Below are 14475 nucleotides of genomic sequence, written 5' to 3' on the forward strand. Positions count from 1 at the left end.
TCCCATGGAGACGATCGTAGAGATGCTGGATGTAGTCCTGTGGAACGGCTTGCCATGCCATTTCCACCTGGCGCCTCAGTTGGACCAGCGTTCGTGGTGGACGTGCAGACCGCGTGAGACGACGCTTCATCCAGTCCCAAACATGCTCAATGGGGGACAGATCCGGAGATCTTGCTGGCCAGGGTAGTTGACTTACACCTTCTAGAGCACGTTGGGTGGCACGGGATACATGCGGACGTGCATTGTCCTGTTGGAACAGCAAGTTCCCTTGCCGGTCTAGGAATTGTAGAACGATGGGTTAGATGACGGTTTGGATGTACCGTGCACTATTCAGTGTCCCCTCGACGATCACCAGTGGTGTACGGCCAGTGTAGGAGATCGCTCCGCACACCATGATGCCGGGTGTTGGCCCTGTGTGCCTCGGTCGTATGCAGTCCTGATTGTGGCGCTCACCTGCACCGCGCCAAACACGCATACGACCATCATTGGCACCAAGGCAGAAGCGACTCTCATCGCTGAAGACGACACGTCTCCATTCGTCCCTCCATTCACGCCTGTCGCGACACCACTGGAGGCGGGCTGCACGATGTTGGGGCGTGAGCGGAAGACGGCCTAACGGTGTGCGGGACCGTAGCCCAGCTTCATGGACCGGTTGCGAATGGTCCTCGCCGATACCCCAGGAGCAACAGTGTCCCTAATTTGCTGGGAAGTGGCGGTGCGGTCCCCTACGGCACTGCGTAGGATCCTACGGTTTTGGCGTGCATCCGTGCGTCGCTGCGGTCCGGTCCCAGGTCGACGGGCACGTGCACCTTCCGCCGACCACTGGCGACAACATCGATGTACTGTGGAGACCTCACGCCCCACGTGTTGAGCAATTCGGCGGTACGTCCACCCGGCCTCCCGCATGCCCACTATACGCCCTCGCTCAAAGTCCGTCAACTGCACATACGGTTCACGTCCACGCTGTCGCGGCATGCTACCAGTGTTAAAGACTGCGATGGAGCTTCGTATGCCACGGAAAACTGGCTGACACTGACGGCGGCGGTGCACAAATGCTGCGCAGCTAGCGCCATTCGACGGCCAACACCGCGGTTCGTGGTGTGTCCGCTGTGCCGTGCGTGTGATCATTGCTTGTACAGCCCTCTCGCAGTGTCCGGAGCAAGTATGGTGGGTCTGACACACCGGTGTCAATGTGTTCTTTTTTCCATTTCCAGGAGTGTATAATGTTATACTTGGGGGAACAGCGGCAGTGTGGTGTACTACAAATTGCTGTCGCGAGGTATAACCATCAATGATGATATTCAGTGACAACAACTGAAACGTTTTGCAGCTGCAATCAAAGAATAACGACCAGGAAGACTGCGTGAAGTGATGCTGCTCCTCGGTAACGCTCTTCCGCATCCTGTGGACAAAAGACACTATACAATAGGTGTGTTGGGAATTCATTCCGTACCCACATTTTTCAAGTTATCTTGTGCCATTAGATTCTCACCTTTTCCTCTCTCTATCAAACAACCTTCAAGGATCTTTCTTTCCGAATGAAAAGCGCTCCGAACATGGCACGATGAGTCCTTCGTCTGAACGCCACGTGATTTCGACGGTCGCAGAACCGAAAAGTTACCCCAGCGTTGGCAGACTCTTTTGATTGGATTGTGGACATAAGTTTTGCAAAATAGCCTCAGTCACAGGAGTTGTCGGAAATGGTGGTGCGCCATCCCTTGCATTTCGCCGCCAATTGTCCGACTTACGTTGTTGTTACCTCGGTCTGTTTGTTATACTTCTGTGACTTGCTGTTTCCGCGACTTTGTCCTTCATTAATGAAGTTACGAAGATTATGATCCTCCTGGAAATTGCAACTGATTATTTCCAAGGATTGTTCAATACAGAAAATAGGAACAGTCAGCAGTTGCTTTCGTGCCCAGTCGGCAAGACTCAGTTCAGTCAAGAGCACCTCACAAAATGTAATACTTCAAGCTTACCCGGTGATCCGTTGAAATCGTAAGGTGTCGGGTGTTCTGCCGAACATCAGTGTCGTCCATGCGCAATATTTCGACAACGTGACTCATTGTCTCCATCTGGTGGTTCCTGGAAGTGCTAGTCAAGTGGGAAGGGTCTTCGTGCCCATTCACGCATGCCCTGACAGACCATCGGTATCATCTCTTCCAGATCTATTGGTACTTCCTGGTGATGTACCGCTGGGACTTCTCACAGAAAGAACTTCCTGAACTGTGTACTTGCCCCTGGGCGATTCTAGGCTCTCCGTCTGTGGTCTGTTCCCACTAGAATCGTCCTGAGCTGTCCGTTACCGGTTCGTTGCACCTGACAGCGATCTTGCGTTCAGTCCTCGATATAGTGCCCCTGATGCTCTGTCTTGGGTTCGCTTCCCATGTAAAAATTCTCTGTTCATCTTTTTGTTGAGTTCTGTCTCTAATAGGAAACCATGGATCACACAATGGATAAAGATATCACGTGAGACAGAAACGAAACTCTATCTGATATGTAGGGACACCTTTGATACTAGCATTATAGCTCATTACAAAAATTATTGCAAGACATTGAAGAAGGTTATCCAGAAATCTAAACACCTGCATTACGAGAAGAAGATAAATGCATCCAGCAATAAATTAAAAACAATGTGTGATATAGTTATGTCAGAGACAGGTAGGACCAGAAATGAGGAGGAACAAATAGCTCTAAAACAAATGAAACCCTGGCAACAAACGCATGTTGTGTGGCAAAAAATTTAAACAAGTAATTTGTTTCTGTTACCGATAGCATGGGGTTGTCAAAAATGGTTCAAATGGCTGTGAGCACTGTGGGACTTAACATCTGAGGTCATCATTCCCCTAGAACTTAGACCTACTTAAACCTAACTAACCTAAGGACATCACACATATCCAAGCCCCAGGCCGGATTCGAACCAGCGACCGTAGCAGTCGCGCGATTCCGGACTGAAGCACCTAGAACCGCTCGGCCTCCGCGGTCGGCCCTGGGGTTGTCAGGTTCAGTAAATAATGCAATGGAATATCTTGAGACCAGTGCACACAAGCAATCTCAGTAAAATTGAATTGACATTTACTTCACCCAAAGAAATAGAATCCATCATAAAGTCCTTGAAATCAAAGCATTCTAGTGGTTATGATAACATATCAACAAAGTTAATAAAAGAGTCTTCATGTGAGCTTAGTCAGTCCAGTATTCAGCAACACATATTTTCAATATGTTGCCATCAACCATTAAGAGTTTAGATTCAGACAAGGCACAGCTTAAACATAATTTAAAAGAATTTTTTATGGCCAACTCCTTCGATTCCATCCATGAATTTATCACATTTTAATGAAAATTTATTACACTTTAATTTTTGACGATACTTGGTTGTAACAGCCAAGTAACTCCCTACTGTGTGAATGATGGCTGTATGGAAAGCAGATGTCAGTCTTAAGTCTGTAAATAAAGTTTAATTTTAAATCTTGTACATAATATGACTGTTCTTAACTGAGGATCATTGAAATGAATAACTTACTTTAATTTTTGACAATACTGGTTGTAATAGCCAAAGTAACTAGCTACTGAGTGAACGATGGATTTAATGAAAGCAGATGTAAGTATTAAACCTGTAAATATTAGAAGTTTAATTTTAATTCATGTACATAATTTTACTGTTTATTGGCTGAGGAACATTAAAATTAATGAAATTCAAGTTTTTCTAATTACATTTTTGTAATGTGTGTATTTTACATGTCCCACACCTACGATGATCCCCTCTTTTGTGGGTCTATGGAATGAACAATTAATCTAATCTGACCTAAAATCTGTTGCTGCAACCGTTGCGTTTTTAGCATCTCCAGTGCAGGAGCCCAGGCGTGGCTGAGTTGTCCAGTGTCACGATTCATGAGATTATCTATTACCTTGCGACACTCGCATTACGTTGGTAAGTACCTGCTCCATGGATGCAATAAAGCGACTGTACACGTGACAGTTGTGTATTCCCATGCACACATCCATCAAACCTCGCCAAGAGTATCTATAGAGATCTCCTGTATGGTGTCTTCGTCAGATGATACCCCTGACGCAGTAGCTGACAGTACCAGGTAGCGGACACATCAATTCTTTGAGATGTCAGAGTACTTTAACTGAGAATCGTGGGATAGTGAGAAACTTGCCATCAGTAATGACCAAAAAGACACGGTCCGAATAGGCCTTGACGGCCCAGCGTTACCTACCGGCCGCTGTGTCATCCCCAGCCCTGAGACGTCACCAGATGCAGATATGGAGAGGCATGTGGTCAGCACACCGCTCTCCCGGCCGTTTGGCAATTTTCGTGGCCGTTGCCGCTACTCCTCAGTCAAGTTGCTCCTCAATTGGTCTTGCAAGGACTGAGGGCACCCTGCTTGCCAACAGCAGTCAGCAGACCCAGATGATGACCCATCCAAGTGCTAGGCAAGCCCAACAGCGCTTAACTTCGGTGATCTGATGGGAACAGGTGTTACTACTATGGAAAGGCCGTTGGCTCAGTATGTAACACTTCAAGCAAAATTTAGAGGTGCCAGCTTTGATAACTTGTCTGCTTCTTTTGCTTCAGCAAAATATCGGAACTATTTACAACCACTGATGTTACACAGCATGTTAATCCAAGACTGTCTAACCACATTTCATAAATGCACTGATTCTCGATCATCACATTCACATCCGATTTAATAATTAGAGTTCTCATCACTCTCACGACCTTTCCTGCTACCTTCTGAATATGATACTGAATTTACTTGACAATAATTAAGACATCAAGCGACATTTTGTGCGCCCCGTGACCGACACGCGACCGCCTGCATCGGTCGACCTTGCAAGACTCTCCGAACAGCGACAATGACGTTTGAAAGTAGGCTGTTTATGTTTTCTTATTAGCAACGTTACGTAGCGCTCTGTATGAAAATCACTGGCTGTGCTGTGTGCAGTCTGTGGCTAGTTTGCATTGTTGTCTGCCATTGTAGTGTTGGGCAGCTAGATGTGAACAGCGCATAGCGTTGAGCAGTTGGAGGTGAGCCGCCAGCAGTGGTGGATGTGGGGAGAGAAATGGCGGAGTTTTGAAATTTCTAAGACTGAATGTCATGATCTGCTATCTATATTATGACTATTAAGGTAAATACATTGTTTGTTCTCTATTAAAATCTTTCATTTGCTAACTATGCCTATCAGTAGTTAGTGCCTTCCGTAGTTTGAATCTTTTATTTAGCTGGTAGTAGTGGCGCTCGCTGTATTGCAGTAGTTCAAGTAACGAAGATTCTTGTGAGGTAAGTGATTTGTGAAAGGTATAGGTTAATGTTAGTCAGGGTCATTCTTTTGTAGGGATTATTGAAAGTCAGATTGCGTTGTGCTAAAAAATATTGTGTGTCAGTTTAAGCACAGTCCTCTATAATTGTTCTAAGGGGACGTTTCGTATGTCGATCCTTAGCTGAGGATACCTCACTGGAATCTTCTGATTTTTTCTCGTAGTTTGTGTAATTAGTGTAGCTTTTGTTTATTGCTAGCGCGTAATTGTAGAGAGAATCTCCTTTGTAGTTGCAGTCTTTCATTGTTGTACAATAAAGCAGTTGTGGCATGCATGTAGATTTCGCAGCTCAATTAACTAGATATTATTTTCAGTGCTATGTTAATGTGTTTTCTTATTTTGCTCTTCAAATTGTGTTTTTCTGTGTTATCGTGTGAAATATTGTGACAATAATGGCGTGTAAAAACGTAACACTAGGCTCCAAAGTAAACTGAGAAATGACAGTGAAGACGAAAGCAGTGTGTTAGCGACACCGTGTAATGAATTAACTAATGTTCAAAGTAGTAATTTGGTAATTGTACATAGGGAAATGGAGCGGGCTGCAAATAATGGTGTAGGCAGTGAAACAATTAGTGAACAGGGAAGCATTATCGATCGATCGGTCGGCAACAGCTTGCCTCAGGAATCCGAAATGACAGGACACAATCTTGTAAATACTGTAGATTCAGATTTTGCGTCCTCACCATTTTCTCAAATAAGTCAAGACACATTTTCTGCTTTTCAAAATGCGAATATTGGCGGTTCAAATGCATTGCTGAATAGCACTGAGGAACATGTTTCGGACACCAGTGCATTGTTATTACAATTAATGCAACAAATGGGACAAAAGCTTCAAAAGTTAGGCACAATGGAACAAAATCTTCAAAATTTAGACACAATGGAACGAAATCTTCAAAAGTTAGACACAATGGAACAACACCAGAGACAAACACAGCAACAGTTAGACACAATAGAACAACACCAGAGACAAACACAGCAACAGTTAGACACAATTGAACAAAATCAGAGACAAACACAGCAAAAGCTTCAAAAGTTAGACTCACTGGAACAAACTCTCGAACAAACACATGAAGATTTAACTACTGAGTTACGCAACATTGAATCGAAATGTCAAAAAGTCTGTAATGACGTAAAAACACAAATTTGTGAACATTTTCAACCTATTTTTCGCGGCATGAAAATGCATTACAGAATCACGAAGCATCCATAAAAGAACTGCAAACTATTGTTCATGAAAATCATAAGATCTTGCAAGCTAAAATTGACTCAGTTGCATCTACCGATTCGGTTACGCAACTTGCAAAAACTCAGGAAAACTTAAAGGACCAGTAGATACTCTGAAAATTGGTTCAGAAAGACACATGGAGGAAATTAGTTCATTATCAGAGAAAGTAGTTGAACTTTCGGATCAGCTAAATAATTTATCTACGAAGGTAGATGATAATCTGAATGACACAAAACCAGTAGTCTTTAATGACACAGGAGAGTGCGAACAAATTAGGAAATTCAAACAAAATCAGAATCAAATTAATACACAACACCAAAGAGAAATCTGGGAAGTACAAGATCAGCTGATACAGGTAATCCAAGAATTACGTATTTCAGAGGACACTCGCACTCCAATACGGGAAGAGGGACATAGAAATACTGAACAGCCACAAAATAATAACACAGGGCACTTCGGAAATTATGAAAGAATTTGGCAAGGTACACCGAATTTTGAGATGGAACCACCGAAACGACGTAACAATGCAACTCGCCGACATCATGATTTTGACTATAAGCTGTTCATTACTACACGTAAATTCAAAACATTTAAGAATTCTGGCAACGACATTCATCCACAAGCATGGCTTCATCAATTCTCTCATTGTTTTCCTCCCAACTGGTCATTGGGGCACAGGTTAGAATTTATGTGTGGCTACTTGGAGAATGAACCAGCTGTAAGAATGCGATCGGTCATTCACGATTGTCACAGTGAAGGAGAATTTTATCATGCCTTCCTCTCAGCGTATTGGTCTCAAGCTACACAAGACCGAGTAAAACATAGCATCATAATGATGAAACGTTTCGAACAATCTGAGTTTTCCAGTCTTGTGAAATATTTTGAAACATGTTGCACAAGAATCAGTACCTGTCAAACCCATACAGCCCCTCAGAACTCATCCGCATTTGCTTAATCAAATTGCCTGAACATTTACGACACATTATTTTGGCAGGACGTTGCAAAGACGACATTGAAGCTTTTCAGGGACTGTTAGAAGAATTGGAACTTGACACTGACAATCGTGGAACGCGAAAACAGGAGCGCAACAATTACAGGTCACATCAGTCACAATTCCGCAATGACAGAAATAATAAATGGACACGACAAGGCTATTCTCACAACACAAATATTGACCGAAACAGACACCACCCGTATGATAACCGTTGGTAGAATAGTAATAATTACAGAGAAAGACTGCATTTCCGTAGTAACGAATATGACAGGGACAATCATAGAAACAGACAATATGGGGACCAGAACTATTATTATCACAGGAGACAGAATAACTTCAGACGCAACAGTTCAGCGCGCAGTTACGATTCAGGGAGAAATTCTCCACCACGTAACCAACGAGAAAGAAACTGTGGAATCTATCGACATGACGACAGACGATATGATCGTAACGACAGAGCTGAATTGCATCAGAACTGGCGGGATTCAAACAGAGCAGGGCCCTTTCGACAAGGTGAATTTGTAGAAGTTAGGTCTCCAAATCCCAATAACGATGCGCGCCAACAAAGAAACAGACAATGACTCGCACCGCAGGCAGCCACGTGCGCCAGCTGGGCTTCAGAAAAATAACATAAGCTAACCTTGAGATAAATTCCAATATTCTTTACCGGCGTATACCATATGATAATTGCGTTGAAACTGAAACTCTGCATACTACGAAGAGTAGAGGTTTACACCATATTTCACGTGTAAAACCAATCACTGAGAGATAATCTGCCTTTTAACTTAGTCTTTGTCATGAAATCTTTCACTTCACGTTACTGGTACTCTTTGTCACACTTACAAACTGTTAACATGCAGCTATGTTTTAAAGTTAACTATCCATTCAAGAACCTAGGGAACTTAGACAAGTAATTACAAATGCATTGTTATAGTGAACAGACGACACAGTGTTGTTATTTGTACATTCCTCCTTGTTAGTTGCACGATTATGTAACGAATATGTGGCTTACATACTTACAACATCTACTGTTAATGAGATTTTAATGCAACATTTTGATTTACTTGAAAAGACATTCCTTATTTGAAGTAGTTTTTGTGAGATTAAAGATGACTTAGTATTTGGTTTCTTTAACAGCTACACGATTATATCATGACGCTACTAATTTGTGACACAATTTACATTGTTACTTTTGTGGTGTTTCTGTTTTACATCTGCACAGTTTTTCTGAATTACTCTGGAAAGTACAACATGTTTTAGTAGTAACTTTTGTGGTATAGCTACAATGAGACAGCCTTTTCCGTAGCACAACAATACGTTACAGCACAGTACTTTCTTCATCACGGCAATAAGCGTAATAACTAAGATATCTACACGCAAAGCATTTCACTTTTGTTTATCATGAGGTAAGCACATTGACTTCTGCAGAACTTATCTTTCGGAGGACGATAATTATGACACTTCCACAGAGATTATCTTACAGCTGGACGCACAGTTTAGCGCTAGAGTACACGTATTTGAGTGATTAATATTGTACTTAAAACATTTATTTTTAAAGATATTTGAAGTACAATGATTCAAAGGTTTTCCGTGATACATTTCATTCCATTGCTGTATTCTGTAACACCTGAGGGTATAATTACATTAATCCTCAGGGGGTACACGCCTCCTTTGTGTACCATGTGTTTGGCAAGCACAAGGAGCCCTAGCTAATATGGTATTTGCTTATACAACTTTACACATCGGTACCATATTTCTCTAACACATACATTACACAGCTATCTGATTATTTAACAGAGAAACAAACCTTTTTTTACTACATCAGTGACAGATGTGTATGTAATTACACAGTTGAATAACTTCACACTTATGAAATTGTATTTTGTCTGTACTTTGTGAAATGTTCAAATTTTTTTGGAACCATTATGATACTATGAGAGCTTTGAATGATGTATTTGGTATGGGATCATGATTTTAAAGTACGTTTGATGTAGATGACACTATTGAAATGAGCAGAGAATTTTTCTTAGGTTTTGAAATTATTGGAGGAAGCTACAACGATTTTGAGAATTGACTGAGATGTTATGATATTATTACGACAACGATATGTATTATGCTGTTGAGGTATGTTTATGATCAATAAGATGATGATACCATATATGAGGAATTTGATTATGCTACGTATTTCTTATGATGAAATATTGAAGAAGTGTCGACGAATATGTATATGTATAATACGGTAAGGAATAAGGAGTAGTGGTTAGGGGCTCTGAGTTGTGGAAAAGGATGTTGGAAACCATGAATCGTACTTTAGAATCATGAAATGTGTGTACATGTGTGAATGCATCACAATGCCACTGAAAATTTTTTGGGCACTGTTGTATTTATAGGACTTTGTTTCTACACATTTGTAACGCAAATTCTCGACCTGTGAAATTTTTTATATGAGACTGCCACTGTAGCGGAAACTGCTGTCAGAAATATTTCGGTAGGAAAGTTAAGTAACCTTCACGTAATGCATGGTGGGCACACAGCTGTGCAATAGTCGCCTCGGAAAAAGCCATTAGTGTGTGTCTTTCAGAGGCACAGCTGGAGAAAAAAAAAAGAAGGCCATTATCCTCGCTATTGACATTCCTTTGTAGAAAGCATCGCAAATACAACACACTCAAACTTGAAAACATATGATTATACTGTGGAGCTCTTAATTTATGATATTTACTAAAATGCCTAATGAAATGATGAGAAACATTTCACGGCAATTGTCTTGCTAGTTGAGAGAAATACCATATGGCTCGCTTTATGTATTTATTTACTCATTTTGTTTTAATATCTAGTTTCTAGCTGCACTGCAGCATTGGTTAAAATAAAATTTAATAGAGGTACTAATATAGTTATTTCATGTCTACAGATCCAGTCAATAAGAAATTTATGATCTACTTCCAAGAAAACGAGGGCACATAAATAGACATTTCCCTTCACGGGAATTGCATAAATAATTTTTTTACGATTTGGTAACTTATCTGCTAGTGTAAGTTCTTGTGGTGCATCACTCTAGTGTTAAGATGTGACATAGGTATTAAACATGGCCATTTTTACTGTTATATTTTTTCTGCTTGAGCTTTGTCATGTTTAGATACAAGTTATTGCATTTGCTGCTGCTTGCTTTGCCAATTTCCATTTTTTTTGTCATTGCTGTTTGTGTTAATCGTTCTGTGCTGCTGCATTGCCTCATCCCTTAGTTTAGCATCTGAGCTCAGTAGATTTAAGTTAGCTTAAGAGGGGGTAGACTATATAAGAGAATGAGTTGCGATGAATTGGAAGAAATGCATTGAGAAGTCATATGAAAAAAGTACAGAAAGCAGGTATAGATAGGACTTTTTGGAAATAATGAAGAATGAAGGGAGATCTCCGAGTAGTAAAGAAAGTTTTGTTTGCAAAATACTGCAGTAAAAGAAACCCTGTCCTTTCCTGTGTGTTATCCCACTATGTGTTTGTGTTCCCTTGCGTATTTGTGTTTTTCCTGTCTTTATGTGTTTAGCTGATGTTGTTATGTTGTAGAATTTTTCTAATACTATGTTATTTACTTTGTAAAGATGTTTAAACATTATTTGTTCTGTTTTGTTTTAATGCTCATATGTGAAGTTGAGGTTTCGAAAGTTATTCTGATCTTTTATGTATGTACTCATGTCATAATTCCTGTAACACTGATGTACATGTTATTTCGATTCTTTTGTAAAGACTATACTACAAATGTTATCTGTATTGTTATGTTCTTTAATGATGTATTTTGTACCTTTGTAATTGTATTCTTACGTTACAAAATTGTAATTGACACCAGTTCATCATATTATTAACATGTAAGTTCCATTTCACTGTACACGTTTCTGTTGGTCATAGTATATTTTGACAATATGTGAGAAGTAGGGACTGAAAGTGTTTGCACATGCATTAATAATTCAGCAAGGGACTGGATAACAGCATTGCTGGTTCAAAGGACAATTCCAGAAACTTTGTGAGTTCACAAGTGGTGGTTATGGACTTGCTATATTATCCACAAGACTCTGCAATGGTGATTGTGCACCTGCACACTCACAACAGATGGCTGCTGGCCATCTCTACAAGGACTACAGTGGGTCTGCATCTTTGATGGCCCACCAATACCACTATTTCTACAAAGACTACAGTGGGTCTGCATCTTTGATGACCCACCAATACCACTATTTCTACAAGGACTGCAGTGGGTCTGCACCTCTGGTGGCCCACCAATACCGTAATCTCTACCAGGACTACAGTGGGTCTGCTCTGTGATGACCTACCTACCAATATTCTTCAAAACGTCGAATGACTCTGCTGTGGGTTTGCTCTGTTGTGGCCCATTACCTGTCTGCATGTCAAGAGCCAGCACTGTCTTTCCATTGGAAGTGCAACACTACTTCTTCAAGACTGCGTGGAAATCCACTACTGCTACGGTCGCAGGTTCGAATCCTGCTTCGGGCATGGATGTGTGTGATGTCCTTAGTTAGGTTTAAGCAGTTCTAAGTTCTAGGGGACTGATGACCATAGCTGTTAAGTCCCATAGTGCTCAGAGCCATTTGAACCAAATCCACTACTTCCGTGTGCATTGTCTTTTACTGCTCAGACTTTGAGAAAAGAAACGGCAGTTTTACTGTGATGAATGATCAGGACTGTCTTTACGGACTGTGAGAAAATTTTGGCATTTGATCAACATTGTATCAATAAGTGTGTGCATTTGATTTCTTTGTTACTGTAATTGTGAAAAAAATTTTAACAAATATGTATTGGCCAGTGCCCAAAACTATTTGTAAAATTTTTTGTGGGGAGCATGGGGGCTATGTAAGTAGGCCGTTTATGTTTTGTTATTGGCAACGTTACGTAGTGCTCTGTATGAAAATCACTGGCTGTGCTGTGTGCAGTCTGTGGCTAGTTTGCATTGTTGTCTGCCGTTGCAGTATTGGGCATCTGGATGTGAACAGCGCGTAGCGTTGAGCAGTTGGAGGTGAGCCGCCAGCAGTGGTGGATGTGGGGAGAGAAATGGCGGAGTTTTGAAATTTGTAAGACTGGATGTCATGAACTGCTATCTATATTATGACTATTAAGGTAAATACATTGTTTGTTCTCTATTAAAATCTTTCATTTGCTAACTATGCCTATCAGTAGTTAGTGCCTTCCGTAGTTTGAATCTTTTATTTAGCTGGTAGTAGTGGCGCTCTCTGTATTGCAGTAGTTCGAGTAACGAAGATTTTTATGAGGTAAGTGATTTGTGAAAGGTATAGGTTAATGTTAGTCAGGGCCATTCTTTTGTAGGGATTATTGAAAGTCAGATTGCGTTGCGCTAAAAAATATTGTGTGTCAGTTTAAGCACAGTCCTGTATAATTGTTCTAAGGGGACGTTTCACGTTCCAGGCTTCAAATCGTTCGGGTCAAATGGGCCTGGATTTTTCTTATGCTTGTACGTGTTTTGGATGCTGTAAGCCAACAGCTATTGAGAACTTTGGGTGAAACCACACTGGATCTCCACGTCATCAGAACGTCACGTTGTCGTTCCGCACCGACTGACAGTCTTGGGCAATATTACACCACCTTACGAAACCAATTTAATATAAGTGTTACAGTCTTTATCTATATTGACTATTTCTAAAACTGCGCCAGTATCTACAGATATGTGTCAGCACTCTCGTTTTTTTTTTTTTTTTTTTTTTTTTTTCAAAGACTGTGGTATCATCAGGTTCCAGTCAGTGCTCGACAATAGCTGATATAGTTGCCTCTGATCTTCTTGTCATCTGATGTCCATCGTCTTACTTGTATGGTCAATGTACAACATACCACGTTGGTAAGGTATGTAAAAATTGTTGGTTTTTGTGTAACAAGATTTCCCTGTAATTCTCTTATTTTGGTAGGAGGACAGAACACACTCCGAAGATGTCCAACTCGGCTCTGGACGAAGCTTTATACCGTCGTCACTGCGGGGCACCCTCTTAGCACCCTACAGCGGCTGCTGTCGGTTTTACTTGGAACGCAAACCACACAGTTTGTTTACGAAAATGGAAGAGCATAAAATTCGTACGTTTATTAAAACGCACATTTCCTCCCTTGTCCATAAGCTAGTTATGTTGTTCTGTCTGTAGTTTACGCAAATAAAGACTTCAGTATCCATACGGTCGCGGGTTTGAATCCTGCCTCAGGCATGGATGTGTATGATCTCCTTAGGTTAGTTAGGTTCAGGTGGTTCTAAGTTCTAGGGGACTGATGACCTCTGATGTTAAGTCCCATAGTGCTCAGAGCCATTTGAACCATTTCAGTATCCATGAACGTGTCAGAAATAGGAAAGAGAAAGTCCAGTCAGTAAGAATATCACCTTATAAAAGTTCACAAAGTCAAACAGACTCACTCCTGACAGAGAGCATGCTTATCTTTACATAGCATGAAATATTACAGATATTTTTCTATTAATTTATCAAGAAAATCCTGAACATTTTTGAAAGCGGAGGCTGGAAAAAATCTGGATATGGCGTGACATGAACTAGTTACCTGTTGTTTCTTAGCATGGCGCCCTTGTCACTGCCGCCATGCTGAAGTTCTACACTGAGCGACCTTGTATTTTCTGTTACGGTTTTCTGATGGCTTTAATCGCCGATATGTTATTGAGTGACATTTAGTTATAACAAGTCCTACCAAAAACAACACGTTTTTGATAAATGTTCAGTGTACCGCTGTCTTAAAACTTTCATAACACGCGTGTTATGATACGAAAATTACAAAATACGAAAACTCTATAACCACTAATATGAAATTTCCCGTAATTTTATCAAAGCAGATGGTATTAATAACGAGGCGATGATGATTAGAAACAGCGTATATTCGTAAGTGTGTAAATTATAACATAAAACTCACTAAATTTGGGTTTCAGCT

At 40.9% G+C, this 14475-nt stretch overlaps 1 pseudogene; it reads right to left on the reverse strand.

Moving 5' to 3' along the window:
- Positions 1 to 4392: 4392 nt before the first annotated feature.
- Positions 4393 to 4511, reverse strand: LOC124709493 (annotated as a pseudogene).
- Positions 4512 to 14475: the final 9964 nt, after the last annotated feature.

Source organism: Schistocerca piceifrons, chromosome 7 (genome assembly GCF_021461385.2).
Source record: "Schistocerca piceifrons isolate TAMUIC-IGC-003096 chromosome 7, iqSchPice1.1, whole genome shotgun sequence".
Lineage (NCBI taxonomy): Eukaryota > Metazoa > Arthropoda > Insecta > Orthoptera > Acrididae > Schistocerca > Schistocerca piceifrons.